Source organism: Alexandromys fortis, unplaced genomic scaffold (genome assembly GCF_014885135.2).
Source record: "Alexandromys fortis isolate MF-2015 unplaced genomic scaffold, M_Fortis_MF-2015_v1.1 scaffold_28, whole genome shotgun sequence".
Classification (NCBI taxonomy): domain Eukaryota; kingdom Metazoa; phylum Chordata; class Mammalia; order Rodentia; family Cricetidae; genus Alexandromys; species Alexandromys fortis.
In genome coordinates, this window is record NW_026067901.1 from 14,978,259 (window position 1) to 14,985,302 (window position 7,044).

A 7,044-nucleotide genomic window follows, 5' to 3' on the forward strand; every position below is an offset into this window, starting at 1 on the left:
TATATATATTTGTGGGGTGTGTGTGTGTAGGTCAGAGGACAGCTTTTGGGACTCGGCTCTCTTCTTCTAAGTCTGTGTGGGTTCCACTGATTGAACCCAAGTCGTGAGGCTTACACAGTAAGGCCTGCATATACCAAACCGATGGTCTTGCTGACCCCACAAACATGTCTTGAGTGACAGAACAGGGAGATGGGTGGACATGGTACAGGGGTGTCAGATGTTAACAGCTGGTGTGTACTAGTTTCTGTGCTGGATGCTGGATGACACCCACACGTACCCCACTCTCAGGCCCTCCTCCAAGGCAGATACAGTGGAGGCAGTGTCTAGGAAATACCTAGCCACCTGGAGGGCACTTCCTAAGAATCGGGTGTATGCCAGAGGGCCTGACAGGTGAAGAGGAGCTACTGAGGACCTGGAGGGCAGGAAGATTGTGAAGGCTGAGGGTGGCTGGGGGAAGGGGGCTATTACTGGATCCAGGCCGGTGGAGAAAAGGGCAGGTGTGCAGGCTGGGGTTATGGGGTAAGGGAAGGAAGGCTCCGAGGAAGGAAAGAGCGCGTTCTCTTAGCCACTTCACTTTCTCTTTCTGAGGCTCAGTTTCCCCATCCTGACCATGCACTTTTTTCCTGCCACACTGTCCTGCCTCCTGGAGGCTGAGAGAAGCCTGGCATGGTAAAGGGACTCTGTGGGAGCAGGGTGCTGAGGACCTGGCCTTTCCCCCAGCCGTGACTCTTCCATCCTTCTCTCGGTGAGTCGCGCCATCGCTGAGAGGAAGGCAGCCTGACCGTTGCCAGTGGGACCCATACCTGAGGTGGACTGGGCTCTGCCTTTGAAGGTTCTCTGCTCAGATCTCATGCTGCTGAGCCCCACGGCTCTGATAGACAAGCTTTTCCTGGAGAAGTCAAGGCTCAGAACAGAGAGATGATTGACAGCTATATTTACCACCTAGCTGAGAAATGGCAGCTGAAGGAAGGGCTTGACTGAGATGTTTCTGTCCCAATGCCCTGCTGCCCTTAGCAAGGCTGAGACTTAGTAGGGGTGTATAGCACAGGTCTCTCAGCCCTCCAAGCACTCCAGAGGCCAAGGCTGGAGGATCAGAAGTTGACTACATAGATGGGCCAAGTGAACTTGTCTGGCCAGGTCTGGGAAAACCAGAAGAGTACAGGTTAGACACCTGCTCCTGGTCCCCTTTGGCAAGGTTGTCCTCAACATAGTTGTGGTTTTTTTCTGAGAGGAAAGTGCTTTGGGTCTCTGGAAAACCCTCAAATCTTTTCCCGTGGGTGAAGATGCTCTTGCAGTGTTCCGTTAACTCCCTTAAAGTCCCATAACTACTTCAGGCGGTATGGTTGTGCTCTTGTCTTAGACCTGGGAGAAACCGAGGCTTAGAGAGAGCAGGGACCTGAGGGAAGCCCACTAGTTGACTGGGCAGCACCTGCTGTGCCTACGCTCTGAAGGCTGCCTTGGGACAAAGGAATGGACTCCGTACCACCTAAAGTAGGCATTTGAATATAGTGGGGGCATCAGAGGCCGACTTCAGCCCATGCTTCAGCAGAGCTTTGTTTTGGGGTCTGCCCCCAAAGGGGAGTCCTCCCATTCCCCCCATACCCCTGTCCCTCTGTCCCTCCCCTGCCTCCTTACCATCCCATCCCTGTCTCAGGCCTCACCAGCGTTCAAACAACCTCTACTGTCGGGAAGGGGAGGGGAGATTGACAGGCTTTTACACTGAGCACTCCAGGCTTCTTTGACTTTCCAAACCTCAGTTCTCATATCTGTAAGGTAGGTAGAGCCATCAGGGAGCGTTGTAGGACACACAGCTTCTCTGCTGCCCCACAGACACCCCTCCTGTCCCTCTAAGTGTCCCCTGTAACAGGCTGAGTGGGAACGAACCTCCCAGCTTGGCTTCCTGCAGAGGTGAGTGTCCGGACCATAGACATCTGCCTCTGGGGACTTCCCCGGTACCTGGGCTGGCCCATGGCAGACACAGTGAGTAGCCAGGAACCCCAATATGAGCCCGAGGAAAGCAGGGCTTAGCAACCATTGACCTCTGACTCCTTGAGAGGCAGGACTCACAGAATAACCTCGAAGCCAGAGCCCTGCCATGCATAGCTTCCTAGCTGGAAAGTGAGTTGAGGCCAGGGTGCAGTGAGCTCGGGTCTCTCATTCCCACACACTGTATTGTGTTTCTCTAGGCACTTGCGTTTGTTGGGCGCCTACTCCGTGACAGGGACTTTAGACCTGCTAAAATACATTTTTTATTGATTTTTATTGAGCTCTACATTTTTCTCTGCTCCCTTCCCTGCTTCTTCCCTCCCCCTTCAACCCTCCCCTTAAAATACATTTTTTAATGTTTGAATTTTATTATTACTGTGTCTCTTTCTCTCTTTGTGTGTGTGTCTGTGTACACCAGTGCATGCATTTGTGAGTGTGTAGCACAGTGTACACTTGGAGGAGGTCAGAGGACAAGTTTTAGGAGCCTGCTCACCCCTTCTACCTTTTTATGGCTTCTGGAGATTGAAGTCAAGCCACTAGGCTTGCAGGCAAACACCTCTACTCACCGAGCCATCTTGCCAGATCTTGAATATTTCTTTTTCAAGATGGGTTTTTTCTGTGTAGCCCTGGCTGTCCTGGAACTCACTCTGTATACCAGGCTGGCCTCAAACTCAGAGATTCACCTGCCTCTGCCTCCCGAGTGCTGGGATTAAGGGCGTGTGCCACTACCACCCGGCAAACATTTATTTCTGTAGTACTAGGGATGGAACCTAGGGCCTTTTCCATGTTAGGCAAGTGCTCTACCATTAAGACAAAAGGAAAACTTTTGTTTGCGATGGAGTCTTATGTAGTCTAGGTCAGCCTCAAATTTGTTATATAGCCAAGGATGACCTTGAACTCTTGATCCTTCTGCCTTCGAAATGCTACATTTCAGGATTACATGTAAGTCCCACCACATCCAGTTTACATGGTACTTGGGATGGAACGGAGGGCTTTGTGCATGCTAGGCAAGCACTTGACCTACTGAGCTACATTCCTAGCCAAATAATTCTTGAGGTACGACCTCCATTCACGAGACAGAAAGCCAAGATTTGGGAAGAAAGAGAGACTTGGTTGGTGTAACAGCAGAGCCAGGACTTCAGTCCGTACTTGCAAAGCTAGTGAACATCCTCGGTCTCCGGGGCAGGCAGTGAACAGGTTCTGGAGCCTTGGGGTGTGATGCTGGAATTTCAGTCCTGACTCTGTTCTTTGCCCATTCTGTTTCTACTACTAATCATGTTTTTTTTTTTTTTTAACAAACAGAAACATGTATATATGGGTGTCATTTTGACTGGAGGTTAGAGGACACCTTTTGGGAGTAGAGCTATCTTCTACCTTGTTGAGCTTGCGAAGGCAGGGTCTCTTCTGTCCCAGCCACCAAGGGAATGGTGAGGTTTACAGCACACCACTGTGGCTGCCTTATGATGTGGGCTCCAGTGCAGGTTGGTCAGGCTTACGTGACTAACACATTTACCTGGAGCCATCTCCCTTGGCTCTTAGGCTGACTGACTCAGTCTAGATTCCCTGTCTCTCAGGCTCAACTCTCCTCTGAGGCAAGGCAGTGCTGTAAGAAAGGCCAGTGACTGGAAAGCCAGCAGGCCTGTTACTGCCAAGCCTGGAGAGAGCCCAGGAATAGCATGCAGGGGGGAGGGGGCAGGGACGGCACCGAAGGGTGGAAGCAGGACCTGAGCTGCCCTTTACTCTCCTTTGTGTTTTACCCAGGCTGTGCTCACCATTTGGCCTGTCCTCCACCTTCCAAATTTCTGGGGCCTATTACGGGTTTGCTCGTTGGTGTTTTCCGAGGGCCCCTCCCTGACCTCAGATCCCACAGCCCCATGCACAGCTTGGATCCTAGCTGTCAGTCATTTGCCAGCCTGCTGTCCTAACCCGACAGTGGCATCGCTGCTCCTGAGAGTGAAGCTCAAGCTGTGCCCTTTGCCTGCTGGGTGACCCTGGGCGTGTGACTTCACCTCTCTGTTTCTTCCTCTGCTGATGGACAATAGCTGCTCAACTTACAGGACTCTCCAGGGGATTGAATGAGATGGCCCCTTCTTGAGCAGCAAGCCACAATGCCTCAGAGAAGCAGCCAGCCAGGACACGCGCCGCCATGCACATCATTACTGTGATATGTGAACCCCGGGGGTGGGTGGTGGGAGGCAGGGGCTCGCTGGTGCCTCTAGAATGGATGTTCAGCCCTTCTAATAAAATCAGTAATAATCTAAATAGGGCCTTCAGTGGGTGATCACAGCTAATTCCGACCGCTCTGAAACACAGGCATTTATCAGACCCCGTCGCAGAGACTACAAGTGAGGCTGTGTGAGGCGTGGCTGCCTGTCGAGCGAGTACTTGCATGCTGGGCATGGGGAATCCTGATCCCGGGGCCCATTACAATGCTCCTCTCTGATGGTCCAGACGCACCCCTTTGCTCCCTCCTGTGGGGTGCGAAGGAGACCGGGTGTGGATATGATCTGTCAGTTATTTCATGAGTCCTAAGCTGGGTAATATGCACACATGCGCGTGCGCACATGGTACACATGCGCGTGCGCACATGGTACACATGCGGGCTCTCGGCCTCCACAGCTGTCGTGCTCCTCTGGGTCCACAGAGGTGTGTCTGACTATGTGAACACCGTCTCACCATTGTGAACCTGAGAAGTCCCTGCTCTGCTGGGGTGGGGGCTGTCACTCTCATTGATTTCTTGGTCAGCACCTAGCAGTGGCATGGGGCTGAGAAAGCCCCACCCATCCAGTGACCTGGCACAGTAAACTGGCAGACGGAGAACCAGCATTGTCATTGAGTATTGTCCAAGGTGGTACCTGGGGACAGGGGAAGCCCATGTCCTCTAAGTTTGTGGCAGCCCATGTCTTCTAGTTTGTTCCTCATTCCTTCAGCATCCTGCCATCCCTCCCACCCACTCCTGAAGCTTCCAGGAAAAAGGAGTGAAGAGATGGAAGGCAGATAGGGGGAGGGGCAATGCAGCATAGGGGGAGGGGCAATGCAGCATGGGGGAGGAGCCATGCAGCATGGGGCTCTGGGTGCATCTGAGGAGCCTGTGGCAGGGGTGCAGCCAGGCCAGCTTGAGAAGCTGCTGCTGGGGTGGCTCTAGACTGGATGTCACCACTGAACTCAGCTCAGCCCTAGGGACCACCTGTGGTTGTACCATTATCAGTGTCTAGGAGGGCAGGTAGCCCTTGGAATGGGACCAGGAGAGACCAGAGATCCAGGTGGTCATGAGACAGGTTGAGTCAACTTGGGGCTCAGGGTAACCCAGCCCAGTTCAGGACCAAGCCTGGACCCTGGGGGAGGTTCATTTACTCCACCATTTGTTCACTCACTCATTCATTCATTCATTCTACATAGAGATCCGCCTGCCTCTGACTCCCCAGTGCTGGGATTAAAGGCTTGGGCCACCACATCCGGCCCATTCTAAACTCATTATGGGGCACCTCATCGGTGTCCTGCAGGCCCCGGTTCAGTACTGGACACAGATCAATGAGCAGATGATGTCAAAACCCCTCCTCATGGACATTCTAAGGGAGACGGACTAAAAAAAGGAAAAGAAAAAAACCCACCAAAAACAGGGAGAAAACCCGACATAATAAGAAAGGAACATATGTTGTTATCAAGAGTGTTAAGTGCCAGAGAGAAAAATAAAGCAGAGAAGGGAAATGGGTGGATATTTTGCTTTTCGTTTATAAATAGGTGTCCAAGGAAGGTCTAATTGCGAAGGTGCCATCAGAGCAATTCGGAGGGAGGTAATACCTCTGCGAAAAGAGCCATTCCATACAGAGAGTAGAGCCAAGAGCCAAAGCCCAGAGCGGGATCTGGCCTGGCACAGTGCAGCCGCAGTGAAGCACTAGCGAGGCAAGAGGAAGGGCAGGAGCCAGGTGGTAGCTGATGAGCTCCAGGAGGCAGTGGGGCCAGATGGTGAGGCCCCTGGATGTATCATTTGGAAGGATCCCACTGGCTTGATGCAGACACGATTTGAGGAGGGGCAGGGCAGAAGCAGGAGGCTGAGGCCGCTGCTGAAGAGACTCTTAACAGGCTCTATCTTCTGAATGACAGAGCATCGAGGGTGTTGGTGTTGCCAAGAAGTCTGGTTGGACCCTAAGGGAGGCTGGAGACCTAAGGATGGGCTGGGAAAAGGACCAGCAGAATGTAGGGAGTGGTTGTGATGCCAAGCATCCATGTTAAGAGGCAGGCTCTCGCGTGATAGCCCATGGTAGATTACAGCTAGGGGTCTCTGTTTCTGTACCTCAGAAGTTCCTGGGCCCCATCCCTGGGGATCCTTGTTCTGCTCTGGAGGCGGGGGACACACGTAGTGTGGGTTGTGGTCTTATATGGCTATTCCCTTCCCTCCCACTTATCTGAGCACCTGCACGTCTTCCCACCCTTCTGTCCCTCCCTCCCTCTCAAAGTGTCCCTCCTTCCTTCCCATCCCCCACTATCCTCCTCTCACCCATCTTGGTCCATCTCAGCACCCAGCTTCTCGTGAACTCCACAGACTAGGTCCTTGCCCTCCTGCACTTGACAGTCATGGATCTGGGTGCAAAGTTACCGTTCTACAAGGTAGACAGAATTATAGACCAATGGACACTCTTAATTTTGTCAACTTTAAGATAATCACAAATTCGTGACCACACGTGGTTTGATAGTTGAGCATTTTCTTATGTCATTTAAAATTATGTCCCTAAGACTGGAGCTATAGCTCAACTGGTAGAGTGCTTGCCTAGCATGAGCTAAGGCCTGGGTTCAATCTCCAATGTCATTTGAAACAGGCATGATGGCCCTATATCTACAATCTGGTCACTTGGGAAGTGGGGGTAGGAGCGTTAGGAGTTCAAGGTCATTCTTTGCCCCACGGTCTGTTAGAGGCCAGTCTGGGCTACATGAGACCCTGTCTTGAAAACAATTTAATTAATTAAAAAAATATTTTTTTGTCAACCTTTAATCCCAGAATTTGGAAGGCAGTGTCAGGCAAATCCCTAAGTTCAAAGTCAGTCTGGTCTATATAGCAAG